The 17,744-nt window shown below is 37.1% G+C and overlaps 1 protein-coding gene across 16 annotated transcripts in view; it reads left to right on the forward strand.

The window, feature by feature from the left end:
- The window catches only part of raly (RALY heterogeneous nuclear ribonucleoprotein), a 152,483-nt gene that overhangs the window by 110,451 nt on the left and 24,288 nt on the right, over positions 1-17,744 (forward strand). The gene's annotated exons all lie outside the window — the stretch shown is intronic.

Consider the following 17,744-nt stretch of genomic DNA (forward strand, 5'->3'; position numbering starts at 1 on the left):
TTATCAAGTTAAATAGTAAGGTAATGGTTAACTCTAAGTGGATGGAAAATGCAAGTTTCAGTTCAACAAATGTGTGATTTTTTTTTAACCCATTTTCTTGTCACAATCACACAATACATTTGCATAATCCAAACACTAGTTCCACTTCAGAGATGAACTTAACTGATTTGTTTTGTCACCGGATCCCTGCCCGTGCATAATTATCAGAATGTCTCAGACGTCGCTGCCCTTTCAATGTCATCACACATCGCCGTGGCTTCATCTGACTCTGATATGCTGTGATTAAGATAATTAATCTGAAATAAGGATCTTCATCTGGATTTGGCGAGAAGTAATTATAGAGATGATTTGCAAGCTATCGGAATGACCGCGGCGTTATGGCCGTATGGCACAGAAACCAAATCAACGCAGTGTTGCAATCAGACACGCTTCAGTTGAACCATTTCTATTGCTCCCCCTCTCTAAACAATCGGCGCAGCTTTTGCTCTGTGTATTATGAATACCCTGTTATTTCATATTGCGGGTGGATCAGCATTCGACCGAGTTCAAACACAGAGAAAGATAATTGAGTGGATAATCATTCATATGGTTTTGCGCTCGAATTTAGCCATGAACTTTTGAAGCAAGGATTTTGATACTGCAAGGCGAGCCACTGGCTCTGAATTAAAGGCTTTGACATTTATTGTGGGCAATTGTGAAGCAATTTAAAATCATAGCTAAACAATATGGATTTCCTTTTGAGATTAGGCAAGGTCACAGTATTGACACAGAGGTCAATAAATAGTTCATTGAACCCCCGGATGATTGCTCTAATTGATTACTGCTGATGCTGTAAGTGTTAATATGCTGACTAATGCTGAGGCTCAAGGGTTGGTGTAATTATTTCCATATTGTTTTTTTTACTCTATAAAAGAACATCTGTATTCAATGTGCGTCAAAAGGAAAATGCAGATGTCCTATCTTTCTTCATTCTGGTCTGTTTATGATAATCTAAATTGTCCGTGTGGGAAAACAGGTTCTCTAAATTAGTAGTGAATTAATAGAGTCTGTACTCGAAGAACCAACCATCTGCAGTTCGACCAAATGCTGATGACCATAAACTGTGGAAGAAGGGAAACACTTTTACATGTAACCATATAACATACCAAATACTACAAAAATATTTCAGAGAGTCTTTGGAGGTGATGTATACACACAAATTGTCTTTTTTATTGCTATTTTAACCCATCCATTAAAATATTGCTGCTATGAGGCATGACACCAACATTCTGTCCATCATTGATAAATATATATAAATCATGGACAGAATGTTGGTGTCCTTAAAATATAAATTAGGTCTATAAGGGTTAATGAATTGTCTAATCTGTTAAAGGGATAGTTCACTTTGAAATTAAATTTTGGTATGTTTTAGCTTACCTCAAGGGCATCCAAGATGTAGGTGTCTTTTTTTCCGCAGTAGTTTCAATTTTGATATTTTTAGGTCAAACCGTTCTTGTCTGACAGTCATATCATGCAGGTCTATGGTCACTGTCTCAAAGAGCATACACAGAGTCCAAATTAAAACAATTCCCCATCGTCCAAATTAAACAATTCCCCATCGTAAGTACACATTGATGGCCTAAGACATGAAACGAGCGGTTTGTGTGAGAAAACGAAACGCCCGCGCCCTCAGATCACTTGAACGTGGCTGTGTTACAAGAGGTAAAAACTATATAAATACCGTTCGTTTTCTCACACAAACCGCTCGTTTCGTGTCTTAGGCCATCAATGTGTACTTACGATGGGGAATTGTTTTAATTTGGACTCTGTGTATGCTCTTTGAGGCAATGACCATAGACCTGAATGGTATGACTGTCAGACAAGAACAGTTTGACCTAAAAATATCAAAATTGAAACTACTGCGGAAAAAAAGACACCTACATCTTGGATGCCCTTGAGGTAAGCTAAAACATACCAAAATTTTATTTCAAAGTGAACTATCCCTTTAAGCATTATACACTCACCGGTCACTTTATTAGGTACACCTATTCAACTGCTCGTGAACGCAAATATTTAATCAGCTAATCACATTGCAGCAACTCAATGCTTTTAGGCATGTAGACATGGTCAAGACAATCTCCTGAAGTTCAAACTGAGCATCAGAATGGGGAAGAAAGATGATTTAAGTGACTTTGAAAGTGGCATGGTTGTTGGTGCCAGACGGACTGGTCTGAGTATTTCAGAAACTGCTGATGTACTGGGATTTTCACGCACAATCATCTCTAGGGTTTACAGAGAATGGTCCAAAAAAGAGAAAATATCCAGTGAGTGACAGTTCTGTGAGTAGAAATACCTTGTTGATGCCAGAGGTCAGAAGAGAATGACCAGACTGGTTCGAGCTGATAGAAAGGCAACAGTAACTCAAATATCCACACATTTCAACCGAGGTCTGCAGAAGATAATCTCTGAACGCACAACGCGTCCTACCTTGAAGCAGAAGAGCCACAGCAGCAGAAGACACACTGGGTGCCACTCCAGTCAGCTAAGAACAGCAAACTGACGCTACAATTCACACCCAAAATTAGACAACAGAAGATTGGAAAAATGTTGCCTAGTCTGATAAACGCTGCTGCGACATTCAGATGGTAGAGTCAGAATTTGGCGTAAACATGAAAGCATGGATCCATCCTGACTTGCATCAAGGGTTCAGGCTGCTGGTGGTGATTGAATGCTGTGGGGGATTTTTTCTTGGTTCTCAGTAACTGAGCATCATTTAAACTCCACAGTCTACCTGAGTCCATCCCTGTATGACCACAGTGTCCCCATTTTCTGATGGCTACTTCCAACACTATAATGCACCATGTCACAAAGCTCAAATCATCTCAAACTGGTTTCACTAGTTCACTATATGGCCTCCAGTCAGCAGATCTCAATAGAATAGAGCAGCTTTGGCATGTGGGGGATCGGGAGATTCGCATCTTGGATGTGCATGCACAAATCTGCAGAAACTACGGGATGCTATCATGTCAATATGGACCAAAATCTCTGAGGAATGTTTCCAGCACCTTGTTGAAACTATGCCATGAATAATTAAGGCAGTTCTGAAGGCAAAATGGGGTCCAGCCCGGTACTAACAAGGTGTAGGCCTACAGTACCTAAAGTGGCCAGTGAGTGTATAATGTAAAAGCTCCATGGGTCATAAATGTTAAAACTCCTTTATTAGACAAATCTGATCAATTCATTTCTATGACTAAAATACAATGATTGGCTCCTATTTTCATTTTTTTGACACCCACCCAAATCATTAAAAAGATATTCAAATGTCACATATTCAAAACCACAAGACAGATTTATTTTATTTATTTATCATTTATGTATTCATCAATTCTTTATCAAATTAGTGCTGAACTATTTTGCAATTCACACTTTTCTAAAAGGGGTGAAATTGTACTAGCTATTCTACTTCTACTCTACTCATAAAAGTTTAGTTTTGATTCAAAAAGCCATTTGTAGTTAGAAATGCACTTTTCCCGAGGCCCATATGACTATAATGTCATCAAAATTCTTTGCCATGCTCCTTTCCTCAGCTTTTTTTTTACATTCTTATTGTGGCTGTATATGTTTGAAATCACAGTTCTTTGTTAATGTAGGTTAAAGTCTCTTCATTGTTCTGAGGCTCAGGAGCACAGAGACAGAGCAAACATTTCTTTGTACCTCTCCTCTTCTTCCTTTCTCATACCTTATGTCTCTCGCACTCTCTGTCTCCTCCCTGCCTGCTCCCTCTTCCTCCTTCTCCCAGAGCAGTGTCTTTTAAGTATCTTGCTGTCTTCTCCTCTCTCCTCTCTTCGGGTCACAGACATCAAAGAGAAGTGCACAGAATGCCTCTTTATACTGACAACAGCCCGAGAGAGTATCAGACTGCGGAAAACGGCAGCAGCGGTGGCTCAGGAGAGGCAAGGCGAGCAAAAGACGTTTATTGTGCGCAAAAAAATAGGATACAGTTTAATTTAACGGTCCATTAACTATCTATTAATTTAATAAATATGCGAGTGTGTGATTAAATGAAGAGGTGGTATTGTGACGCCAATGATTGAGATCTGAATTTCATTTTGTATGCACGTCTATGATCTTGAAATGGCTGTGACGGGTCTGCGCAAGGTGATTTGACAGGTGTCAATCAAAAAGACTAAAGTACACTTAAAGTTGTCAATGCAATCAGTAAATGTTGTCATGACATATCGTTTTTCTGTTTAAAACATCCTCAACAACAATTACATCTAAAAATGAGCGCCTATAAGCAAAAATGTCAGATTTTAGATTGCGACAACCACACACTCTAAAAGTCCACTCTAAAAACCATTGGATTGAAAATAACTCAATTTGGGTTGTTTTGCAACCCACTGCTGGTACAAAAATGGACAAGCCCAACTGTGGGTTATTTAAACCCATAGCATGCTGGGTTGTGCATTAAATTTAGCATAATGGGTTGATTTATGCTTGTTAATTTTTACAGGAATCCTAGCTTACCCGTAAGGCTGGGTTGTTATGTCAGATGGTCGGGGAGGGACGTATTGTTTCAACTATCAGTGAGATTGACCCAGCCATTAATCCAACGGCTGGGTAACACAAAAACTACTCAACCATGGAAAAAATAACTCCAAAAAATTTCCCTACAGGCCCAATACAGTGTTTATTTTTTTACCCCCGGTTTCACTGACAACACCGGGAAAAAAAATCTATGGTGAAGTAAATACTACAGAAAAAACTAATGTAACCTGAAAAAGTTTTTAAAGAATTTATAGTAAATTCTATATTAGTACTCAATTTAAGCTTGTAGAAATTAAAGCGTAAATATCAATGTCATAGAAAACCTACTCAACTTTCTGATACTGGTGTTCCCAAATAAAGCATACACTTTAAAAGCCTAGTCTCAGACTAAAATACATATTTGAGCTGTCTTAACTGAAACCAACTCTTAACAATATCTTGAAATATAGTTTTGTCTCAAGATGCTCACTAATGTTTTTCATAAGGCATGTTTATAAAAACTACTTAAATGTCCTAATTAAACTAAGGCCTAATCCTTGCTTAATCTAAACCTTGTCTGTGAAGCCATGCCTTATAGCTGTTGAGATGAATGGGAATGCAAATGGATCAATTATATAATAATATACTATTATAGACTTCCTTATGTTAACGAGCTCAATTAAGCAACCTGTAACCCCGAGCTGGTGTTACTCCCCTTTCTTTTTTCTCCCTGCACATCATTTGAGAAGAGCTTCTGAATCGTCGCGCAATGAAAGCAGCACGGGTAGCTTCGCTCTGATGGATGATCCAGTAAGCTGAGCAGAAACCTTGAGTGTCAGCCACAAAACCTTGAGATGGGGAGCACATAATGAACCTCCCCTTCAGCAAGTCAAAGAAAGAAAGAAAGAGAGGGAAGGAGGAGAAGAAAGATGAGATAAATAGACATGGCTTGGGGGAGAAGGAGGCAAGAGTGGGAAGAAGGCTTAGCATTAGTGTGTATATATGGCTGCATCGCAGTTCACATACTTATACTTCAGTTCACGCTTAAAGTATGCTTCTCTGAAAGGAAAGTACATACTTTTGAGCAATATTTATGGACTGATGGGTCACAATTACATTAACTATTGGTGCACTTGATGAGGATAAATATGTCAGCTATTGGCTGCTCAAGAAAAGATGCTTTTTGCTTATGAATACGCGTACTTTCCTTGTATACAGAATGCCAAATGTAGCTGAGGAGCCATCAAATTGGAAAACTTGAAAAATAAAACAAGAACTGTTTGCTGGGTGGCTCTTTTAAGTGTAAGTTCTTCAGGTACCATGTTAAATTGTTTGTTATAATATAAAATAGATTGCCATTCAAATTTGGGGGTTGGTTAGACTTTTTTGAAAGAAGTCTTTTATGCTCACCAAGGCTGCATTTATTTGATAAAAAAAATACGGTAAAATATTAATATTAATATTACTTTTAATATGCTTTAAAATGTAATTTTTTTCCTGTGATGTAAGCTGAATTTTCAGCATCATTACTCCAGTCGCATGATCCTTCAGAAATCAGTATAATATGCTGATTTGTTGCTCAAGAAACATTTCTTATTACTATCAATGTAATAGAATGTTTTTAGGATTCTTTAATGAATAAATGACAAAAGCATTTTTTTAATGCTTGACATTTGCATAACTTTATAAATCCTTTAATGTCACGTTTGATCAAATTAATTCTTTTTCTTTTTTTTAAATGCAATCTTTTGAACTGTATTGTAATTGAATGTCATTTTGTTGTTATTAAATCACAAGCACACCTGCATACCTAAAAACATGCTTCATCAAAAATGGAAAAATAAGTCAATTCAACACAGAAAATGCAAGATGAAGTTGTGTGCATTGCATTATGGGATAATTCACATTGTATAACTCAAATTTTTTGCACATGTAGTCTTATGGGTATTTCATATGTATAGCAAATATGCATTAAACCCCAAGTTATACATGCTACATACTGCATAAGTCGTAGAGTAATACAGTAGCAAGATATTCAGAACATAACCACTGCGCTTGTACTGTATATAGGGCACGTAGTATGCGAATTGGGATGCAGCCTGTGTGTCTGAGAGAAATAAAGAGAGATATGGGTGCTTACAAAGCATGTAGCGTCCGCTGGTATAGCTGCCAATTGGAAGTAACGTACTGCCTGCAAGAGCAAATTAGCCTCCAGGGAGTTCTTCACCTCAAATTGAAATTGACAGCAGGTGACACTCACAAACTCATTAAAATACCTCTGGCAGAGGTCGGCCTTATGTTGGGCCAGCGCAGGCCAGACAGTCTATCAACAGGGGGAGATAAATTAAATATTTTGTCCAGGGCTGGAAACGGGGAGGAGTTTTATTTCTGGCCTTTCGAATGATTTAACTTAGTAACTTGTCCAGGGAGTTTAAAGTATTCAGGATGGTACGTACGACCTGCAAACGTTTAAACGCTGCTTGTTACTTATTGCCAATAAAGTTTTGTAGCCGTTTGGCCAGTGTGTTTAGAGGCGGTGTGCTGTGATAGATCTCATTTAGAGAATGATAACCTGATGTTCTTTGTAAATTTGGCCGCATAAATCCGTTTGTGCAGCACCTTTGAGGCATTTGGCTTGCAGAGTGAGTCGTGCGGTCAAGTTTTGGTCTGTTCGGATGAAAGCATGTGCCTCAGTGTCCGTCCCACCCATATGGCAAGTGCTGGTCATTAGCAGTCTCTTTTTCTCTCTCTTTCAATTCATGACTAGCGGCACTGCTTGCGTGTGCCAGCCATTTAGCATTTGTAATATCGACTGCTGATCTTTTCTGATTCGGTTTAATCCACTAGAGTCGAGTGGCGTGTAGCGTGTGACATGCATGAAGGGAATTAGGTGTCTCTCAGGGAGGACTTTAAAAGCATAGGCAGCTGACTGCTATATCTTCCGATACATTTTATTTTACTTATTTAGTGCCTTTCACACTATGTTTCCATCACCCTGTTTTCATGCGGTGACCCATTTTGAAGTATCTCATCAGAAACGAGTGATGGAAAATAATCCCTTAATTCGCAAGAAAGTTTTTACGCTTGCTTGAGGTAGTTTTTGACTTTAGTTAATGCGAATAATGAGAGATTGAAACACATTTGCTGAATAAAATCGAACATTAAACCCACGTGACTGTTTCCACTGGTGATTTATTTAGTGTTGGCGACCAGGTTATTAATACCACCGTCATCCGCTCGAGCAACTTGATGGAAACGCATCTAATTCGCATTTGGGTTTCCTTTTTCTTATTTTGCGAACTTTGAAAAGATTCGCTTGACGTTTGGTTGGAAACACCAGCTAATGTCACAGTCTTGTGTCTTGTGTTTTGTGAGTATACTTTTATGTTGAAATGTATTCTCAGTTCCCATAGTTTCTGTGCTCCCTTCCTGTGTTTGATTGCTGTTTCCCTTGTTGTATTACAGTCGATTGCAATAGAGTCTTATGTTAGTGTGTTTCTGAGCTAACATCCTATAAACAAAAAAATATTGGGTAAAATAGTACATTTTTAATTGGATTGAACTAGGCTGAGTAGAAATGTGTCTGCTATATTCTGCTATACCATTGATACCGTGTGTGTGTGTGTGTGTGTGTGTGTGCGCGTGTGCGTGTCCGTCTCTTCTGCATTTAATTGATCAAAAATACAGTAAAAAAATTTAATATTATTACAATTTAAAATAGCTGTTTTAAAATATATATATATTATAAATTGCAATTTTCAGCATCATCACTCCAGCCTTTAGTGTCACATGATCCCTTAGAAATCATTCTAATATGTTTATTTGCTTCTCCAGACACAGTAAATTATCAATGTTCAAAACAGCTTCTTAATATTTTTGTGGAAACTGTGACACTTATAGGATCTTTTGGGAGTCTTTGATGAATAGAAAGTTCAAAATAACAGCATTTATTAGGAATAGAAATCATTTGTAACATTGTAATTGTTTGGTCACTTTTGATCAATTTAATCCTTGAACCTGAATAAAAGTATATTTTCTTTAAAGTTAGTTAGTATTGAATTTTATGCATTAAAAAAGGTGGCTTCATTCTCTTTTTCACTTAACATTCCCTTCACTTTTCTCTTTTTTTCTCTACTGGGTCAGGCTACCCTTTTCTTATCCACTCCTGGCCGTTCCTCCTTTTAGCCCCCAAATATCCCCAACATCCACCCAAATGTTCTTCCCTTCTGCCCCTCATCTATGTGTGTGGGTTAGATGCATAAGAAGGAAAAGGCATAGGCTTGTAGAAGGAGAGGCCTAATGAAGAATGTATCGATTTCCTATAAGAAGGATTTAATCAAAGTCCCACGACACATCCACTGGGACAGAAGCCTCGCTACAGCACCAAATTACACTTCATACACCATCTATTTTTCAGCCACAGCGATAAATGGAGGTGCCGAGCAGATAGATGAGAGTCCCTTCAGCTCGTTCATCATACACAAACTAGGGGAGGAAAGCAAAGTGATTGAGACGGGCAGCAACAACAGCCAATGATAAATAGACCGGGAGGTGTCAAGGGGGCGGGCAGGGCTGGGAACAGCATTCACCATTGGAGGAAGAAGCTTTAATTGAATTTGGGGAAGAGAAGTTTATATAATGAATGATTCATTTGATCTATAAAAATATATATGACATGATGTCAGTGAGTGCTGTGTTGTTGTTGTTGTTGTAGCATAGAGAGTTTGTAGTTTATTAGACAGTAAAGATAAGTAATTCAATTGACTGAACTACAGTGGAGGAAGTTTACGTGCACAACAAATCTGATGTGGATTTACATCAGCAAAATGCAGTTAGAAAATAGGCCTACAATTTGTATTTGAATATGCACGTTTTACACAACCATAAGCAAAATATATATTTACCAAATTAATACCATAAAAAAATGTTTTTGTAGAAATAAAGAAAACAACATTATTTCTGGGTATTTTATTTAGGGATAGTCTGCCTGAAGAGGCCACAGAAAATGATTGTCTTTGTCACTATAAACAACCCTGTATTGTTTTAAAGTAAACATGAAATTAAATTTGACCCTATATTCTCTCTTGACCCTATTTTCTCTCCTAATGCATTTAGCAGGTGCACAGGGTTAATATTACTTTAACTGAAACTACAAATGCAAAAATATGTTCATTTTACGTTTATTTTTAAAATAATATATATATATTTTTTAAACATTTTATTTCAGCTAGTTGGCAAGGCAACATTTCTCATTTTCATTTAGTTGACTTGATGTACCTACTAAAAAAACTAAAACTGATATAAAAATTAAGAAAAACTATATAGACATGTTTTTTTTAATGGCATGTGCACAACTTATTGCTGCATGTTATTCAAAAGAAAACTAAACTTTTTTTAAGCGTCCATGAAAATGTAATAACTTGCATCATCTCTGAAACATATTTTTGACTAACACAGAGGCCATCCAAAAAAGTTTATTTTTACAATAATACTAGATAACATTAAGGCAATTGAATTATGGCGATAAAACCAAATAATGATAGATCTGATAAATAAATGTTTCCACTGAGATATATACTGATGTAAGTGCTTCACAAATCAATTAGACCTCTTGCCTCCACATCCTGGTAAAAAAGCCTCTTTAAAAACGGTGTTTCAGAAGAGTAGACCCTCACAATCAAAAATCACATCCAGGTTTGGCTTCATTCTAATTCAGTGTATGCTTTCTCACTCATAAGTACATCCCAATACTGAAGTGAAATGAGCTGCGAATGCCGTTGACTTCAAAGCATTTTTCAATTAGAAGGTACACACATTTTAGAGACTTTTCCTCCCCTGTTTCTTATCATGCTACAAATGAAGGGCTTTTATGTTGGTGTGTTACTATGGTGACCAGTTATCCTGCGCGCGCTGTGCTTGAAAGACCCCCACTGGTAAAGTATGCTGTAAATAGTTGTACAATAGTTCATCTGCATATTCTCCTTGATTGGAGTGGCTGCAGTGGCGTGCCGGTCGGGCGAGAGAAGTGAATCTGAATAGTTTTGCTCTAGAAACATAAAACTAAATCAAACCTGTATTGTTGTGTGAATACGACACAATCTTAGAAAAAGAGCTAATGTCCGCGGTTTGCCTCAAGAGTTATGGAGAAAACTAGAATTAAACTATTTTCTGAATGAGTGACTCATGCATGAACGACTGATTGGGAACTCATAATGAATGCAGAAAACGTCACAGGCTTTGCACATGTACCACAATCCAAACAGAACATTGTCTAATTGTCTTTTAATGTTAGACTGTTTGTTAGAGCACATTTTGGTAACACTTTAGATTAGGGAACACATATTAACTCCTAATTACTGCTTTTTGACAGTAAATAAGGTAGTTGTTGTAGTGGTTAAGTGACCTAGAATAAGGTCATGCATGCAGAATAAGGCATTAATATGTACTTTATAAACAGCCAAGATGCTAATATGCACGCTAATAAGCAAAGTTATTAGTAACTGTGTTCCCTAATCTAAAGTGTGCCGGTGTTTTTCTCTTCTATCATTCGGCGATTTGAGGGAAAAACACTTCAATTCAGGTTCTGGGATTTTAAAATATCTACAAAGACGCTCCAGACAACAGATGTTTTTATATAGGCCAGTGTGCATTATTTACGATATTCTAATCCAACAGAATACTAAACACCTTTAGAAGAAATAAATGGGCAGCACAGCCTGCGGATACTCTCAAAATGTGGATTTGTTTAATAAACCATATACCATAACCATAACCCATTCCTGCATCTCATTTGAGTGTTTTCTCTCGTCCAGCACCAGTTAGTCCCTCTGCGTTAATCCACACATGATTGTCACATCCTGACAAATGGTCCAGCAGTCAACACATGCTATATATATAGAAGTCTGCTGGGTGGTCTTTAAAATGCTGCTTTTTTAGTCAGTAAAGTGAATTGCGTGAGCTTGGGTGAATGTTGCTGTTGCCTGTCAGAGAGAATGGCTGTGCTGTTCTCACGAGGTCTAGTTAATTGATGTGTGTGCTGATGCAGTTGTCAGGTCAGTGCTTTCTGCTTGGGTCATCCTTGATTCTTTGACCTAATGTTTACTCTAAAGATTAGTGTGTGTGTGTGTGTGTGTGTGTGTGTGTGTGTGTGTGTGTGTGTGTGTGTGTGTGTGTGTGTGTGTGTGTGTGTGTGTGTGTGTGTGTGTGTGTGTGTGTGTGTCTCCCCCAAGTTTTCTGTCACCTGATGGAGTTTGGGTTCCTTGGTTGGGGACACTTGATATTCAACAATATTATTGATCTGACTGTACTGATGCTGTTGAATGAGAACCGAGAATGAGCTGGACGATAATTTTTTTAATGCAGAACTATACTGTTAAATAAGCCAATTTAATAATTAATGTTCTTTACAGCGGAACTGAATCAACACTGAACTGACTTCAGCTGAACAACAGCAGAAATGCATAATTTTCCTGTTATCACTGTAAAGCTGCATTAAAAACATTTGTATTGTATAAAGCGCTATAGAAATAAAGGTGACTTGACTATATTTACACACACTACCGTTCAAAAGTTTGGGGTTAGTAAGATTTATTTTTTCGTCAAGGATACATTAAATTGATCTAAATCAAGTAAAGTTGCAGTAAAGACTTTTACATTGTTAATAATAAATGCTGTTCTGAACTTTCTATTCATCAAAGAATCCTAAATAAACACTGTATCATGGTTTATCAGGGGCACATTTCTGTTTTTCAAAAAGTGAAAAAAAGTTTCTTCCCAGTGAAACTGATAGTCCGCTCCAAATGATGTAATTGGCAGAGAGCCTTTATATAAAAAAATGCTTACAGCAGCTTCCAGTCTTATACACAATATGCACACTTTCATATCAGTTGAGGACGAAGTGTCTGCCAAGACTTCCTAAAATGTGGTTTGTAGACATTATGTTAACCACTGAAAAGTGCTTAAATGTATTCACCATCATAAACAACTAAACTTACAATATTTAAAGTATGTAACTAGATTTTTAGCCTACATCTTCTGAGGGAAATGTGCTTGACCTTGCAAAAGTCGCCGCCACTTTTTTTGTTTTGGGAGGTTGCCAGGGCTTTTCTCTATGGTTGCTATGGTATTCTCAGTATTTTTATGTGCTAAGGTGGTGACATCCTGACTCAAATCTCAAAGCTCAAGACATTTACTTTGGTAGATGCTTTTTGTATTTGGTAGATGCTTTTATCCAAAGTGACTTACATTGCATTCAAGTTGTAGCCTACATGTTTTTTACAAGCTTTGTTACAAAAATGCACAGCTCTTCTTGTAAATAAAACCATTGAAACGGTCTCTATTCTTACCGAGACACATATTTAAGCATTTTTATGGCAGTACCATGTGACTTCAAAACAAGAGGCCGAGATGCAACATGATTTTTTTTTTTTTTTTTTTTTTTGCTTTGGGCAATTTTGCTTTAGGCTCATTTGTTTTGAATCCGTATGTGAACATGAGGCTAATGGAATAGGTTGTTTTTGTCTTATTATGTACAGTTTGAAGCACTTCTCTTGTCATTCCCTTTCTAAAATGCGCATGCATTCAGAACGAGAGGGGGCGAGAGTCTTTGCAACATTAAATCTGCATTAACTCTGATAAACCAAGGACCGGCCCCGGCAACTTGAACAAAAATCGCCAGAGGGTCCAAATCTTTCCTGGCGTCTTAGTGATGGCGTGCCCTCTGGCCTTGCTAGGCTACAAAGGCCACAGAAGTGCTGCTCCTTTGTTGATTTAGTAGTGTTCAGTAAAGGATGGGGAAAGTCAGACTTCCCAAAGGAACAGTCCTAAAGCCCAGTAATTTTATGATATATCTGGTTGGAAGAGCCAAAGCAAGACTTTATCAGCAATAACAGATGTAGCCTGAAGCCATTTAGAGCTGTCTCGAGGAAAAGGTCTTCTCTGTCTCTGGGCATACTTGGATGAGTTTATGTAAAATAGGAGTCTTTTTATTAATATTTTTGTATGTGCTTTGGTTTGATACAGAACATTTTGCACTTATCCATGGGGGGTGAAAGGAGTCTGATTTTACCTTAGGAAGGCAGACAGAAGTCTTTTTTTCCTCTGCGTTTGACTTGAATTACCTTCTTTGGAAGTTGCACTGTTTTGACCGATCGTATAACATCTTTAATAAGAGGTAGGCAGTGGATGTTTGAAGGTATACGTTTTCAATGCTCAGATCATGAAAAAATCTGATAGACTTTTAAGAGCTCAACGTATTTCTAAATATTTATGCAATTTATTTGGATTACGATCATTGCATAGATATCTGAACATCAGGAGGTTTAAAGTGTAATGTGTTTGTTTGTGCAGTTAATTTTGTGTGATTCATATATTTTTTTAATAAAGCCGTGAAATCTATTCCATTAGCTAATCAGGCCTATGTAAATTCTGTACTAAGGAATTGGCTTATATATTTTTTAGGATTTTGTCAGTGTATTAGTGGTGCCAATCTTTCAGTGACTCTTTCTTCAGGTTACAACATTAGGACAGTAGATGGCAACAAGTGACTTTCTGAGTCAGTGAGTGAGTCAGTGAATCATTCATTGAACCGATTTGTTCAAAAGCATTGATTCATCTGGGAATCGAAACGAAACACATTTGTATTGCTCGGATACGATAAAACTACTTAGACCTTGTTTTGACTAGCTATTTTCATCTTTGAAGAGAAAATAGAAGTAAATGTGAATATTGTGCCTAAAACGTAAGTTACATAATAATAACTAATTGTTTGGTGAACTTTAGTATTAAAGCAACATCATACATCACAAAGTCAGTCTGAATATCTGCTGCACTTGGCCGCTGGTATACACACAGCTCTCACTATCAGTGTGATATTGCTTAATTATGAATAAAATATACATTTTGTTTAATTATTAAGGCATGTCAAATGCAAATATTATAAAATATATTTTGAAATAATAGTAAACACAACTACATAGACTACAGTACTCGCTATGAATGTGATATTGCATAATTAAAATACATTTTGTTAAAATATTAAACCATGCCAAATGCACATTTTTATACATATTTTTTCAATAATAATATTTAATTATTAGTTATTTTAAACGACTGGAAACTTTCTTCGCATCATATTTGTTAAGATCCTCATAGTCCTCTTTGTTTCATGATTTTTATTTCCATGCTGCCATGCCGAGATTGCCGACACACCAACACCCAATTGTTCATGTATTGAAAAAAGAAACCCTACTGCACAAAGGAGACGAAGCTATTTCCTTCTCCCTGCTTTTGTTTTTATGACTAATCACAGTGAACTTGACATATAGGTGCCCGTAGCTCAAAGGACACATAAACATATATAACCACACATACATACACACAAAAACATAGCTGGTGCCAACCATTAGAATCATATTTCCCAGTGCTGCCGACCCTCTCTCTTAGCATCAGCACATGCAACCACAGCACAGATCCAATAACTCAAACGGGGAAGGAAAATAATCAATACTGTCATCCGTTCGTCTGCAGCACATATCCCTCGTCACCCGGCTCACAGTGAAGTATGACACCCAATGACCTTCATGCATTCGTGAGCACCCCGTGTTTATTTTCCTCTGCTAATTATTCTGTGGATACAGGGGCCATTGGTAATAAGCAAGACATCAGACGCTGACGGGAAATTAGCGAACTGAGATAGAGAGAAGGAAAAGAAGGGATGAGAAGGGACCTCATCATTACAAGCACACTCGTTTATTCTGCGTTCTCTTTTATCTCGGGCAACACCTGCCCTCAGAGTCCAGAAAGAAGAAAATAGAGTATTTGGAGCGGATGCGTGCCTGGGTTTTTTTTTCAGGGGGGCGGTAGAGATATAAATTTGACACAAACAGCCAACAACCGTGTGTATATTCCTCAGCTGCCATGCCGTTTGGTTCAAAGGGATAGTTCATCTAAAAAAGAAATATCTGCCATCATTTGCTCACCCTTGTGTCGCTGCAGACTCATTTGACTTTCTCTCTTCTGTGGAACACAAAAGGAGAAATTTTGAGGAATGTCCTGGCCATTGTGTTTAATATAATGAAAGTGAAAGAGGCTTTCAATCTCCAAAATCACAATAACACACCCCTAATTTATTATAAAATTGGTCCATGTGACTCGTGCACTATATATTCCGGGTCTTTATAAGCCGTATGATAGCTGTGTGTGAGGAAGAAACTGAAAAATTAAAAGTTATAGATTGCTTTTATGATGCCTGTTTGAAATGTAATTTGCAACTGCATGTTTTTTTCTGTATGTGCAAGATTATCAATATTTGCAACTTTTCACCTGCATCTCTCATCAATATGTGCTACTTAAGAGTCTTACATGTGTTTTTGCTTAATGTTGTAAATAGTTGTAATTTAACTAATGGGACATTTTTAAGTAGTTTTCTTAAATATTCAACCTATTCAAATGTTCTATATATAAAAACACTATACCATGCAAAAGTTTACGGTCAGTATGATTTTTTGAAAGAAGTCTCTAATGCTCACGAAGGCTGCATTTATTTGCTATGTGTAATTTCCCTCGCCCTGCATTTATTTGCATATATTTTCAAATGTAATTTATTTCTGTGATCATAGCTGAATTTCTTCAGTGTCACATGATCCTTCAGAAATCATTCTAATATGATGATTTGCTGCTAAAGAAACATTGACTAGTATTATCAATGTTGAAAACAGTACTTCAGGATACCTTTATGAATATAGGACGTTCAAAAGAACAGCATTTATTTTTAATAAAATCTTTTGTAACATTATGAGAATCTTTACTGTCACTTTTGATCAATTGAATGCATCCTTGCTGGATAAAACAAAAATCTTACTGGCCCAACATTTGAGCGGTATATTTGTTTTGATATTTTTGTGCTCAATCAGTCTAAGTACAAATTTAATTTGCAACATTTAACATTCACCCGTGGGTGGAGGTGTATATACCGACTGAGACCCTGTGACTGATACTGGCAGTGCCACCCTCGGCATAAGGAGCTTCAGTGTTGCCAGTATTGAGGTGTGCACAATAGAGAGGTGAGAGCTACGCTTGAGGGACATTCACCAATCAAGCGCTGGTCTGCTGTTACTCCCTGGAGTGATAACCGTGACAGCACTGCTGCACAACTGACACCCTTAGGTGTCAGAAAGGAAGAGGGAAAAGACAAGCCAAGATGTGCAATATTTAGCAGTTTTTCCTCTGAATCTCATTTATACAGTTGTCTGCAACAATCACACCACCACTTTGTTTGTACAAACTCAAATTAGTTTTTTTTACATATTCATATATTTAAGGCATTTATTGAATATTATTAGAATTATTGATTTTAAAAAATATTAACGAGTTACAATGTACACTGCATTAAGTGTAAGAAACTCTTCTGAAAAATTCTGTCATCATTTACTCGCCTAATGTCGTTCCAAACGTGAATGAGATTCTTATTTCTGTGGATAATAATGCCTTAGTTTTTTTTTATAAATAGTGACACAATTCCATTTTAGGTGTAATTTTGCGGTTTTCAATCTACAGCGATTTCAAGCATTATAGGTACAATGCTTTGGGCAAGATAAAAAAAATATTATGTTGTAGATAGAACAAAGATTATTAGAGTAGGTTTTACAAGGAGATACTATTTCAGTCTTTCTACTTCAAAATTACATGTTTAATTCAATCTGCTACTTTAATTATTTGTGATACTTTTAATTTTGGAGTTAAAATTATTTCTACACCATTTTTTTTCTAGTGTCATTTCTACAATCTTCTTTTGTTTATGATGACACCCAGTACACTCCTCAAAATCCCTTTTTGTGCCACACGGAAGAAAGCCAGATGTACTGTTTTGGGGTTTATTCCTTTAACAATCAATTGAAACAAAAATCTCTTTAGTGTCTGCTCACACCACAATTGTGCATGGTGCACCCGACACAAAGCACCTGAGGAGCTGATTGGCTGAGGAATTGATGCCTTCCTCAATGCTCAGACTCTCATTTAGTTGCTTTAAGCAACCGTGGAGGAAACCTAATTCCCAAAGTGCTGCTTGCAAACAGCATTCGATGCTGTTTGATTCCAACACAGGGCTATCAACATCTCAGGGAAAGGTACCAGTTTCATGCTTGTTTCGACAATGTCAGTGGTTTTACGTGCGGGGAGGGGCAGGTGGTCTCATTTCGAGCTATTAAGTGACCTCCAAACACACTTGCCTGTCTGTAAAA

Source organism: Phoxinus phoxinus, assembly GCF_949152265.1.
Source record: "Phoxinus phoxinus genome assembly, chromosome: 11".
In the NCBI taxonomy this organism is placed as follows: Eukaryota; Metazoa; Chordata; class Actinopteri; order Cypriniformes; family Leuciscidae; genus Phoxinus; species Phoxinus phoxinus.